This window comes from Saimiri boliviensis, chromosome 4 (genome assembly GCF_048565385.1).
Source record: "Saimiri boliviensis isolate mSaiBol1 chromosome 4, mSaiBol1.pri, whole genome shotgun sequence".
In the NCBI taxonomy this organism is placed as follows: Eukaryota; Metazoa; Chordata; class Mammalia; order Primates; family Cebidae; genus Saimiri; species Saimiri boliviensis.
In genome coordinates this window covers 101,613,896-101,627,826 of record NC_133452.1, presented here as the reverse complement: position 1 = coordinate 101,627,826, position 13,931 = coordinate 101,613,896, and the positions used below count along the sequence as shown (strand labels likewise).

The 13,931-nt window shown below is 46.1% G+C and overlaps 1 pseudogene; it reads right to left on the bottom strand.

Annotated features, from left to right (window-relative positions):
- Positions 1-2,446: 2,446 nt before the first annotated feature.
- Positions 2,447-2,542, bottom strand: LOC120363444 (U6 spliceosomal RNA; annotated as a pseudogene).
- Between the last annotated feature and the right edge of the window lie 11,389 nt (positions 2,543-13,931).

Genomic DNA, 13,931 nt, shown 5'->3' with positions numbered 1-13,931 from the left:
TATTTCTTGCTGGTCAGGTGTGGTGGGTCACACCTGTAATGCCAGCACTTCGAGGGGCGGAAGTGAGAGAATTGCTTGAGGCAGGAGTTTGAGATCATCCTGGGCAATGTAGTGAGATCCTATCTCCGCAAACAAAATTTTTAAATTATCCAGGCATGATGGGTGTGCACCTGTTGTCCTAGCTACTCGGGAGGCTGAGGTGAGAGGATAGCTTGAACCCAAGAGGTTGAGGTTACAGTGAACTATGATTGTGCCACTGCACTTCAGCCTCAGTGCCAGAGCAAAACCCTACCTCTAAAAACACAACAACAAAAAATCAAGCACACAGAAAGATGAGGCCAGATGGTGATGGCTCATGCCTATAATCCCAGTACTTTGGGAGACCAAGGTGGGAGGATCGCTTGAGGCCAGGGGTTTGAGACCAGCCTGGCCAACATCGCAAGATCCCATCTCTCCAAGAAATACAAAAATTAGCTGGTTTTGATGGTGGGTGCCTGTAGTCCTAGTTACTCAGGAGGCTGAGGTGAGAGGACACCTGAGCCCAGGAGGTCGAGGCCGTGGTGAGCTGTGATTGTCCCACTGCACTCCAGCCTAGGTGCAGAGTAAGACCTTGTCTCAACAAAAGTAAAAAATAAAGATAAAATTAAAAATTAAAAAAAAAGAAAGTTGCCGGGCGCGGTGGCACGTGCCTGTAGTCCCAGCTATTTGGAAGGCTGAGGCTGAGGCTGGAGGATCTCTTGAGTCCAGGAGTTCTGGGCTATAGTGGTCTATGCTGATCGGGTGTCCGCACTAAGTTTGGCATCAATATGGTGACCTCCCGGGAGCAGAAGACCACCAGGTTGCTTAAGGAAGGGTGAACTGGCCCAGGTCAGAAATGGAGCAGGTCAAAACTCCCGTGCTGATCAGTAGTGGGATCACGCCTGTGAATAGCCACTGCACTCCAGCCTGGGCAACACAGCGAGATCCCGTCTCTAAAAAAAAAAAAAAAAAAAAAATAGAAAAAAAAAAGGAAAAAGGAAAGTTGAAAATAGTAAAATGAGTACTCATCTAACCCCCATTCCAGTTAAATACTTAGATGCCACGATTGCTAACATTGTGTCATGTTCGCCATACTCTCTCTTTCCACTTTTCTTTTACTTACTTCTTACATTTGAAATTAAGTTGTGGTTTTAAAAAAATGAAGTGAAATCAAGCTACTTCACCTTGAAAATACGTCATGCATCTCCTAAAAATAAGGACATGCTTTTATACAATGACTGTGTCATTAACACACCTAAGAAAAAGAGCAACCACTATCTAAAATCTTCTAATATCCAGTGAACATTCAAATTTTCCCAGAATTACAGAAACATGGAATTGAATATCCCCAACTGTATGGTAGCCATATATTCAAACCAAAAGGTCGGGCGCTGTGGCTTGTGCCTGTAATCTGAGCACTTTGGGAGGCGGAGACAGGTGGCTCACCGGAAGTCAGGGGTTCAAGACTAGCATGACCAACATGGTGAAACCCTGTCTCTACAAAGTACAAAAAAAAATTAGTGGGTGGTAGTGGCGCATGCCTGTAATCCCTGCTACTTGGGAGGCTGAGGCAGGAGAATTGCTTGATCCTGGGAGGCGGAGGTTGCAGTGAGCTGAGATCTCACCATTGTGCTCCAGCCTGGGCAACAGAGCAAAACTCCATCTCAAAAACAAACAAACAAAAAACAAAAACACACAAAAAACTTAGGGTGTCTGGCCAGAAAATGGATTTATTGGACAAGCCAGAAGATCTCTTTCATTTCTCTAATGCCTCCAGGAGCAACTGCCTACACCCGGCTTCCTCTTCCCCTCGCACAGGGGCTCCCGCCCCTCCAGAGAGCAATGTGGTGGCCACCGCGGCGCCCAGGAGTGTCTCTAGCACCACTTCCCCTTACCCAGAAGAACACACGGTGGCTTCTCCAGGATTCTTCCTCGTTCAGTTAATTCCACTTCGGGAAATCCGAAACACAACTTTTCTCTTCTTTTTTGTTTCTTTTGTAAACCCAAAGACACCCTAATTATGACTTGTCCAAGAAGATTACTAGTAACGTGCATTTATGAAGGAAGGAGAATCCACACAGCCAATCTTTCAGGATAAAACAGGTATGATAGCACCTGGAGGTTCCAGCTGATCATTTTAAACCCCTTTCAGCATCCACCTCTGTCACACCCACTCACCCATTCTCCACCAACTAAACTTGCTGTGCTACAAAGCATCAGTCTTCAAGGCACAACAAAAGCTACTTCTTATTTATTATTTTAAAATTATTTTTATTTTTAATTGACATATAACCATTGTATATATTTATGGGGTACAATGTCATGTTTCTGTACATGAATACATTGTGTAAAAATAAATCAGGTTAATTAGCATACCTATCAGCTAAAATATTTATCATTTCTTTGTGGTGGGAACATTTAAAATCCTGAAAATATGGAACGTTTCATGAATTTGTGTGTCATCCTTGAACAGGGACCATGCTAATCTTCTGCATATTATTCTCCATCTCCGTATTGATCGGAGCTGCAGTGAGCCATGATCGAGCCACTGCATTCTACCCTAGGCAACAGAGCGAGACCCTGTCTAAAAAAAAGAATCTAGGCCAGACACAGTGGCTCACGCCTGTAATCCTGGCACGTTGGCAGGCTGAGGCAGGTAGATCACCTCAGGTCAGGAGTTCGAGCCGGGCTGGGTGTGGTGGCTCACATCTGTAATCCAAGCACTTCAGAGGCCAAGGCGGGTGGATCACCTGAGGTCGGGAGTTCAAGAACAGCCTGACCAACATGGTGAAATCCCGTCTTAAAAAAAAAAAAAAGGAGTTTGAGCCCAGCCAGCCTGGTCAATATGGTGGAAACCCCATCTCTACTAAAAATACAAAAATTAGCCAGGTGTGGTGGCATGCATTTGTAACCCCAGCTACTTGGGGGTGAGAGGAGGGCTGAGGCAGTAGAATCACTTGAACCCAGGAGGCACAGGTTGCAGTGAGCCGAGAACACGCTGCTGCACTCCAGCCTAAGCAAAAGAGCAAGACTCTGTCTCAAAAAAAAGAAAAAGAAAGAAAGAAAGAAGGCCAGGCATGGTGGCTCACACCTGTAATCCCAGCACTTTGGGAGGCCAAGGTGGGTAGGTTAAGAAAGTGAGGTTAAGAAATCGAAACCATCCTGGCCAACATGGTGAAACCCCGTCTCTACTAAAATACAAAAATTAAGCGGCCGGGCGCGGTGGCTCAAGCCTGTAATCCCAGCACTTTGGGAGGCCGAGGCGGGTGGATCACGAGGTCAAGAGATCGAGACCATCCTGGTCAACATGGTGAAACCCTGTCTCTACTAAAAATATAAAACATTAGCTGGGCATGGTGGCGCGTGCCTGTAATCCCAGCTACTCAGGAGGCTGAGGCAGGAGAATTGTCTGAACCCAGGAGGCGGAGGTTGTGGTGAGCCGAGATCGCGCCATTGCACTCCAGCCTGGGTAACAAGAGCGAAACTCCATCTCAAAAAAAAAAAAAAAAAAAAAAAATAGGCCAGTTGCTGTGGCTCACACCTGTAATCCCAGCACTTTGGGAGGCCAAGGTGGGTGGATCAGGAATTCAGGAGATTGACATCCTGGCCAATATGGTGAAACCTCGTCTCTACTCTAAATATAAAAATTAGCTGGGCATGGTGGCACACACCTGCAGTCCCAGCTGCTCAGGAGGCTGAGGCAGGAGAATTGCTTGAACCCGGAAGGTGGAGGTTGCAGCGAGCCGAGATCGTGCCACTGCACTCCAGCCTGGGTGACAGAGCGAGACTCTGTCTCAAAAATAAATAAATAAGCCAGGCGCGGTGGCTCACACCTGTAATCCCAGCACTTTGGGAGGCCGAGGTGGGTGGATCACGAGGTCGAGAGATTGAGATCATCCTGGTCAACATGGTGAAACCACGTCTCTACTAAAAAAAAAAATACAAAAAATTAGCTGGGCGTGGTGGCACCTGCCTGTAATCCCAGCTACTCAGGAGGCTGAGGCAGGAGAATTGCCTGAACCCAGGAAGCGAAGGTTGCGGTGAGCCGAGATCGCGCCATTGCACTCCAGCCTGGGTAACAAGAGCGAAACTCCGTCTCTACATCAATCAATCAATAAATAAACAAACTAAATATAGGAGAGTGTAATGGATAAGACTGTGTATTTCATGCAAAAAAGACCAGAGTTCAAACTGATTAACTCAACAGAAATGGTGGTCAAGAAAAGGTAATAGGCTAGGCATGGTGGCTCACCTATAATTCCAGCATTTTGGGAGGCTGAGGCAGGTGAATTACTTGAGGTCAGGAGTTCGAGACCAGCTTGGCCAATATAGTGAAACGCTGTCTCTACTAAAAATACAAAAATTCTGCCAGGCGCAGTGGCTCAAGCCTGTAATCCCAGCACTTTGGGAGGCCGAGGCGGGTGGATCACGAGGTCGAGAGATCGAGACCATCCTGGTCAACAAGGTGAAAACCCGTCTCTACTAAAAATACAAAAAATCAGCTGGGCATGGTGGCACGTGCCTGTAATCCCAGCTACTCAGGAGGCTGAGGTAGGAGAATTGCTTGAACCCAGGAGGCGGAGGTTGCGGTGAGCCGAGATCGCGCATTGCACTCCAGCCTGGGTAAGAAGAGCGAAACTCCGTCTCCAAAAAAAAAAAAAAAAAAAAAAAAAATACAAAAATTCACTGGGCATGGTGCTGCACACTTGCAATTCCAGCTACCTGGGAGGCTGAAACAGGAGAATGGTTTGAACTCAGGAAGCAGAGGTGGCAGTGAGCCAAGACCACTCCACTGCGCTGCACTCCAGCCTGGGCAACAGAGTGACTGTCTAAAAAAAAAAAGAAAGAAAGAAAAAGTAATAGAAGGCTACATACTGTTGGGGCTCAGGGCATACAACCAACCTCAAGCTGCTACCTTGAAGACTTTATCTGCATAATGACACAACTTTTGCCCACGTACACTTCTTCCCCTCGTCCTCCCATAACTTGTGTTGTCCCCACCAGCAGAAGCCCCAAGTCCCTATTTTTTTCTACAGTCTCACTGTGCTGTAAAACTTCAATCAGGGCCGGGCGCGGTGGCTCACGCCTGTAATCCCAGCACTTTGGGAGGCCGAGGCGGGCGGATCACGAGGTCAAGAGATTGAGACCATCCTGGCCAACATGGTGAAAACCCATCTCTACTAAAAATGCAAAAAAAAATTAGCCAGGCGTGGTGGTGCTTGCCTGTAGTCCCAGCTACTCAGGAGGCTGAGGCAGGAGAATGGCTTGAAACCGGAAAACGGAGGTTGTAGTGAGCCGGGATCGCGCCACTGCACTCCAGCCTGCAATAGAGAGACTCTGCCTCAAAAAAAAAAAAAAAAATTCAATCAGCTGACCCTCTTCGAGTCTTACATTTTGTAAAGCTACCATGCAAATGCACATAATAAATGTGTATGCCTTTTCTCATGTTAACCTGTCTACTGTCAAGTTCATGCCAGAAACTGAATATATCAAATCTTCAGATGATGGAAGGAAAGCTTCCTTTACCTCTGTAACAGGCACTGTATTTCTTTTGTTAGATATCATCAATAGTGACGCAGACCGGATGTCCTGTTTTGGGGGGTATTTTTGTTTGTGTGTGTTTGTTTTCTTAGAGACAGGGTCTCTCTATGTTGCCCAGGCTAGAGTGCAGTGGCTTTTTTTTTTTAGACTAAGTACCAAATTCTTGGGTTGAAGCAATCTTCTCACCTCAGCTTCCCAAAGTGATCGACAGCTGTGAGCCCCTACACCCAGCCGGCAGTGCCACCGCAGTGCCTGTTTACAGGCACAGTATAGCACACTACAGCCTCGAACTCCAGGGCTCGAGCAATTCTCCTGCCTCAGCCTATTGAGTAGCTGAAACTGCAGGTGCATACTACCAGGCTTGGCAGGGTATCCTCTTTTAAGAAGACAAACGGGCATGTATCTGATCTTGTCCAGGATGGTGAAGGTAGTGGTATAAGTGTTTAGTAAATGAAAAGAGAGACAGAATGGGAGGGAGGGAGGGAGGAAGGAAAGAAGGAGGGAAGGAAGGAAGGAACAAAAGAAGAAAGGAAGGCCCTCATTTGTAGCATTTTCTGATTTCCATGATATAGACACTCCTGCCATGGCTACCAATGTGATGTCAATTGGCTCAAGAAACTTCTGAACTTTTTTTTTTTTTTTAAGACAGAGCCTCTCTTTGTCGCCAGGCTGGAGCGCAGTGGTGCAATTTGGCTCACTGCAGCCTCTGCCACCCCCACCCCCGGGTTCAATAAATTCTCCTGCCTCAGCCTCCTAAGTAGCTGAGACTACAGGTGTGTGCCACCACACCCATTTAATTTTTGTATTTTTAGTAGAGACAGGGTTTCAGCATGTTGGCCGGGATGGTCTCGACCTCTTGACCTTGTGATCCGCCTTCCTCGGCCTCCCAAAGTGCTGGGATTACAGGTGTGAGCTACCTTGCCCGGCCTCTGGAGTATTTTTAACATTCAATTTTCCCAAGCTGTCACGAGCCAACTCCAGCACAGCACTGGGCAAGAGGATCTAGAAACCAGGTCATCTATCAAATAGTCAGAGGACTGACACCCCTTGACTGGGAATGAAGACATTTCTGTGGAATAAGACAGTAGTCCTTAACTATTTGAAGACCTGTCATAGGGGAGAGTTATCAGATTCATGGAGGCAGACAGTGGAGCTAGGACCAAAAGGTAGGCCAGGCACAGTGGCTCACACCTGTAATCCCAGCACTTTGGTTATTACACATTGCATACCTGTGTCAAAACATCTCATGTACTCCATAAATATATATACCTACTATGTATCCCAAAAATTAAAAATTAAAAAATAATTGGCCAGGCACAGTGGCTCACACCTATAATCCCAGCAGTTGGGGAGGCTGAGGCTGGTGGATCTCTTGCAGCCAGGAGTTCAAGATCAGCCTGGCCAACATGGTGAAACCCTGTCTCTACTAAAATACAAAAATTAGCCTGGAGTGGTGGCACATACGTATAGTCTCAGCTGGGAGACTATACTTGGGAGGCTGAGGCAGGAGAATAACTTAAGCCTGAGAGGTGAAATTTGCAATGAGCCAAGATGAGGCCAATGCACTCCAGCCTGGGGGCAGAGCAAGACTCTGTCTCAAAAAAAAAAAAAAAAAAAGAGAAAGATAGAAGGTAGCTGCAGACAAGAAGAAAATAACAGCTTGAAACAAGGAAGACTTTTCTTTTCTTTTCTTTTTTGAGATGGGGTCTTGCTTCATCACCCAGGATGGAGTGCAACGGCCCAATCTCAGCTCATTGCAACCTCTGACTCCTGGGTTCAAGCAGTTCTCTTGCTCAGCCTCCCAAGTAGCTGGGATGACAGGCCCACACCACCACGCCTGGCTAATTTTTGTATTTTTAGCAGAGACGGGGTTTCACCATGTTGGCCAGTATGGTTTCCGTCTCTTGACCTCGTGATCCGCCCACCTCAGCCTTCCAAAATGCTGGAATTACAGGCATGAGCCACCTCGCCCAGCTGAAACTAGGAAGACTTTTCTAACTGTCTTGGCAGGGGAATGGTCTCAGCTCAGGGAGGATGCCTATGGACATGGTCATGCTGATTCCGGCACTGAGGAGGAGGGAGCTGTAGGCAACAAGATGGACCAAGATGTAGGGGTGGGATGGGGAGACTGACTGCAAAGAGCAAACTCAAAAGCCTAAGTCCACAATCAGCTGTTTTGTCTGAGCTCTAGAATTCCCAGAGTATTGTTTTCTTAGCAATTGTATAGTATTTCAGCCACCTAATGTGTCAACTCAGCATTTGAGGGCAGAGCTGAGAGCTCAACCTCCACTTGTAATGCGGTTTCTATAGGAAGATGTGTTGGATTTCAAGCAAATGATACACAGACGAACTTTTGAAACATGACCCTTTAGAAGCAGAGAACTGCCTGCTCTTCTTTTCACTGGTTCTTAAACTCCTTAACACATACTGTTCTTGAATTTGGGGATTAAGTCTATGTTTGTCTTATTAAATTATAATCTTCTAAACTTCAAATTCCAGGATGAGTTTGACCAGATAGGAAAAAAGAAAACCTGAGACCTGGGCTCTTCTGAGTCCAATTTTTCCAAGTTAGGTAGAGGCTGGTGGATCACTTGAGGTCAGGAGTTCAAGATCAGCCTGGCCAACATGGTGAAACCCCATCTCTACTAAAAATACAAAAAAATCAGCCGCACCTGCTGGCAAGCACCTGTAGTCACGACTGAGGCAGGAGAATTGCTTGAGCCCAGGAGGCGGAGGTTGCAGTGAGCCAAGATTGAAGCGTTGCACTCCAGCCTGGGCAACAGAGGGAGACTCCATCTCAAGGAAAAAAAAAAAAAAAAAAAAAAAAAATTTTGCCGGGCGTAGTGGCTCAAGCCTGTAATCCCAGCACTTTGGGAGGCCGAGGCGGGTGGATCACGAGGTCAAGAGATCGAGACCATCCTGGTCAACGTGGTGAAACCCCGTCTCTACTAAAAATACAAAAAAGTAGCTGGGCGTGGTGGCGCGTGCCTGTAATCCCAGCTACTCAGGAGGCTGAGGCAGGAGAATTGCCTGAACCCAGGAGGCGGAGGTTGCAGTGAGCCGAGATCGTGCCATTGCACTCCAGCCTGGGTAACAAGAGCGACACTCTGTCTCAAAAAAAAAAAAAAAAAAAAAAAAAGATTTTTACTACCTAGCTTTATTATTTTGTCTGAAGTAAATGCTTAGGTTGATGGTTGATACATAATCCTGCCCTCTCCCCACCTCCCCGAGAAACCTGCTGTGACACCTGCAGCCAACATTCTCTTCCTAGGTCTCCAGTAGCGATTTGTATCTCTGTAAGGCAGACAACATGTTTTGGTGTTTGGTTATGTATCCTCTTGTCTGTTCTCTAGTTGTTCTGTGTATCCTGCACCTGCCTTTTCATAAACCTGGATGCCTTGACCTTACACTAGCCTGTAACATATTCATCTGTTAGAGCCTCCAAAAAGCCAAGAACAGCAGAAATACAGTGTGGGGTTTTTTTGTTTGTTTTTGATGTTTTTTTTTTGGGGGGGGGGTTGTTTGGAGATGGCCTTGCTCTGTTGCCCAGGCTAGAGTGCAGTGAAGTGATTTTGGCTCACTGCAGCCTCTGCCTCCCTAGTTCAAGCGATTCTCCTGGCTCAGCCTCCCAAGTAGCTGGGATTACAGGCGTGTGTCACCATACTCAGCTATTTTTTGTATTTTTAATAGAGACAGGGTTTCACCATGTTGGCCAGGCTAGTCTCGAATGCCTAACCTCAGGTGATACTCTTGCCTTGGCCTCCCAAAGTGCTGGGATCGAAGGCGTGAGCCACCATGCTGAGCAATGCAGTAAGGAAAGATCCTAAACTTGGGGACACATAAACTTAGAATTCTACTCTGCCATTTACTAGCCATGTGACCTTGGTAAATTATTCCATTTTGGAGTCTTGATTTATTCATCTCTAAAAGGGAAATGACTGTACATTTACAAAGTGTCTGTCACATGCTAGGCACCCAATAAATTGTCATTCCCACAAATGAGCACATGATGTATGACACCACTTACATAAAATCCTACAACAGTCAAACCTAATCTACAGTGACAGAAAACAGATCTGTGGTTGCCTGGGGCCAGTGAGGGTGGGATGGGGAGATTGACTGCTAAGGGCCCAGGGAACTTTTGGGGGTGGCGGAAACGTTCTATATGCTGATAGCGGTCATGGTTACAGGGCCTGTACGTTTGTCAAAACACATCAAACGCTGCTTAAAATGAGTGTTATTTAGTTGTAAATTATCCCTCAATAAAGTTGTTTTTAAAAAACATGTATTCCCTTCTCCTTTCTTTCTTTCTTTTCTTTTTTTTTCTTTTTTAAAAGGGAGTTTTACTCTGTCACCCAGGTTGCAGTGCAATGGCAAAATCTCAGCTCATTGCAACCTCGACCTTCTGGGTTCAAGTGATTCTCCTGCCTCAGCCTCCAGAGTAGCTGGGATTACTGGCGCCTGCCACCATGCCCGGCTAACTTTTGTATTTTAGTAGAGACGGGGTTTCATTATGTAGGTCACGCTGGTCTCAAACTCCTGACCTCAAATGATCCGCCCACCTCAGCCACCAAAGTGCTGGGATTACAGGTGTGAGCCACTGCGCCCAGCCGTATTCCCTTTCTTTCTCCATCAATTAAAATATGTTGGATTTGGCCAGGAGCTCATACCTGTAATCTCAGCACTATGGGAGGCCGAGGTGGGTGGATTACCTGAGGTCAGGAGTTTGAAACCAGCCTGGCCAACATGGCAAAACCTCATCTCTACTAAAAAATACAAAAATGAGCTGGGCATGGTGGTGCATGCATGTCTGCAACTCCAGCTACTGGGGAGGCTGAGGCAGGAGAAATGCTTGAACCCAGGAGGAAGCTGCAGTGAGCCTAGATCATGCTACTGCACTCCAGCCGGGGCAACAGAGCAAGACTCTGTCTCAAAAATAAAAATAAAAAATAAAATAAAAATTAATAAGAATTTAGGAACATATTCTAGTGCCAAATAAACATTTCAGTTATCTTTCATTTTAGATTATTCATACTACTGTATACTTTCCCCATGGATTGATGTAAATAAATGAGAATCAGCCTGATAGTCAAGCTTACTTTCTTTTTATTTTTTATTTTTGTTTTTTTTGGAGACAGGGTCTCACTCTGTCACCCAGGCTGCAATGCAGTTGCACCGTCATAGCTCAATATCACCTCGAACTCCTAGGCTTGAGTGATCCTCCAGCGGAAGCCTCCTGAGTAGGTAGGATTACAAGTGCATGCCACCATGCCCAGTTTATTTTTATTTTTATTTTTTTTTGAGACGGAGTCTTGCTCTGTCACCAGGCTGGAGTGCAGTGGCACAATCTCGGCTCACTGCAACCCCTGCCTCCTGGGTTCAATCGGTTCTTCTGCCTCAGCCTCCCGAGTGGCTGGGACTACAGGCGCATGCCACCACACCCAGCTAATTTTTGTATTTTTAGTAGAGACCTCGTGATCCACACACCTCGGCCTCCCAGAGTGGTGGGATTACAGGCTTAAGCCACGGCGCCCGGCCTACTTTTATTTTTCAGTAGAGATGGAGTCTCACTATGTTGCCCAGGCAGTTCTTGAACTCTTGGCCTCAAGCTATCTGCCTGTCTTGGCCTCCCATAGTACTGGGACTACAGGCGTGAGCCACTGCACTCAGCCTCCAATCTCACTTTCTAACTGACTTGCAGTATAAAATTGGACAGATGTGTCATGAGGAATTGGGAGGAGCAGACACCTCCGCCTCCCGGGTTCAGGTGATTCTCTTGTCTCAGCCTTCCGAGTAGCTGGGATTACAGACGCCTGCCACCACATCCAGATAATTTTTGTATTTTTAGTAGAGACAGGGTTTCACCATGTTGGTCAGGCTGGTCTTGAATTCCTGACCTCAGGTGATTCATCTGCCTCGGTTTCCTAAAGTGCTGGGATTACAGGCGTGAGCCACTGCGCCTGGCCGGGAGCCACTTTTCTTCTGTTCAGCAAGCTTTCTCCCCAACTCTCACTACTGCCTTCTCATAATAGCTCCTATTTCCCTCTGTCCGTGAAGGAAATTTTCTGGAATCTGCTCCAGAACATTTTGGCTTACGCTTCATTGTCCTTAATTTTGTCATGTGTCCACAGCTAGCTGCAAGAGAATCTGAGGAATTTCCTGTTTATTCTAAAGGAAGGACACACAACTTGCTAAAAACAAGAGGTTCTAAAGTAAATAAATAAGTAAAAATAAAAATTTGGCTAGGTGCAATGGCTGACACCTATAATCTCAACATTTTAGGAGGCTAAGGCAGGAGGACTGCTTAAGGTAAGGAGTTTGAGACCAACCTGGGCAACATAGCAAGACCCCATCTCTACAAAACAATTAGCAAGGCATAGTACCCAGTTGCTCAGGAGGCTAAGGTAAGATGATCACTTGAACCCAGGAGTTCAAGTTTACAGTGAGCTGTGATTACACCACTGCACTCTAGCCTGGGTGACAGAACAAGACTGTGTCTCTAAAAGAGTAGTAATAGGCTGGGCGCGGTGGCTCATCCTGTAATACCGGCCCTTTGGGAGGCTGAGGCGGGTAGATCACGAGGTCAGGCGTTCAAGACCAGCTTTACCAACATGGTGAAACCCCATCTCTACTAAAAGTACAAAAATTAGCTGGGCGTGGTGGTGCGTACCTGTAGTCCCAGCTACTTAGGAGGCTGAGGCAGGAGAATTGCCTGAACCCAGGAGGCAGAGATTGCAGTGAGCCGAGATCAAGCCACTGTACTCCAGCATGGGTGACAGAACGAGAGTCCATCTCAAAAAAAAAAAAAAAAAAAGGAGAGAGAATAATAATAAATTACTTTCAATTTGATAAGAAAATAAATTTAATAATAAAATAATTTTAAAAATAAAAAGTAGAAGTCTTTCACCAAAGCAGAAAAGGACAATGTATAGCCAATAATCTCTGCCCCAAACCCTTAATGGTGGTTTGTCTGTTAATGGAATATTTTATCTATAAAATGATGGAATTTTGGAAATTACCAAATTTATTTATTTATTTTTTTAAATGAGGTTTCACCATGATGGCCAGGCTGGTCTTGAACTCCTGACCTCAGCTGATCCACCTATCTCAGCCTCCCAAAGTGCTAGGATTACAGGCGTAAGCCACTGCGCCCGGCCCCAAAATTATTTTTTTTTTAACTTTTATTTTAGGTTTGGGGACATAAGTGAAGATTTGTTGCATAGGTACACACGTATCATGGGGGCTTGTTGTACAGATTATTTCATCACCCAAGTATTAAACTTAGTGCCCAATAGTTATTTTTTCTGCTCCTCTCCCTCCTCCCACCAGCCCCCCTCAAGTAGATCCCAGTGTCTGTTGTTTCCTTCTTTTTTTTTTTTTTTTTTTTTTTTGAGACAGTCTTGCTCTGGCACCCAGGCTGGAGTGCCTTGGTTCACTGTAACCTCCTCCTCCTGGTTTCAAGCAATTCTCCTGCCTCAGCCTCCCAGGTAACTGGAATTACAGGCACCCACCACCACACCTGGTTAATTTTTATATTTTTAGTAGAGACCAGGTTTCACCATGTTGGCCAGGCTGGTCTCGAACTCCTGGCCTCAGGTGATCCACACATCATGGCCTCCCAAAGTGCTGGGATTATGGATGTGAGCCACTGCATCTGGCCAGTTGTTTCCTTCTTTGTGTTCATAAATTATTATTATTTAGCTCCCAGGAAATTATTCAAATTAATTACGTACATCCACATATGACCATATCAAAATAATTGTGTTTATCAATAGTTCTTGAAATGGAAACATATCCACAGCACATTGTTAAGTGGGAAAAGATTACTAATATATAAGCTCTGGTAGGCATGGTGGCTCACGCCTGTAACACTTTGGGAAGGTGAAGTGGGAGGATCACTGGAAACCAGGAGTTCAAGACCAGCCTAAGCAACAGAGTGAGACCCCACTTCTACTTAAAAAAAAAATACGAGATGAGCCGGGCGCGGTGGCTCAAGCCTGTAATCCCAGCACTTTGGGAGGCCGAGGCAGGTGGATCACGAGGTCGAGAGATCGAGACCATCCTGGTCAACATGGTGAAACCCCGTCTCTACTAAAAATACAAAAAATCAGCTGGGCATGGTGGCGCGTGCCTGTAATCCCAGCTACTCAGGAGGCTGAGGCAGGAGAATTGCTTGAACCCAGGAGGCGGAGGTTGTGGTGAGCCGAGATCGCGCCATTGCACTCCAGCCTGGGTAACAAGAGCGAAACTCCGTCTCAAAAAAAAAAAAAAAAAAAAAGCCGGGCGCGGTGGCTCAAGCCTGTAATCCCAGCACTTTGGGAGGCCGAGGCAGGTGGATCACGAGGTCGACAGATCGAGACCATCCTGGTCAA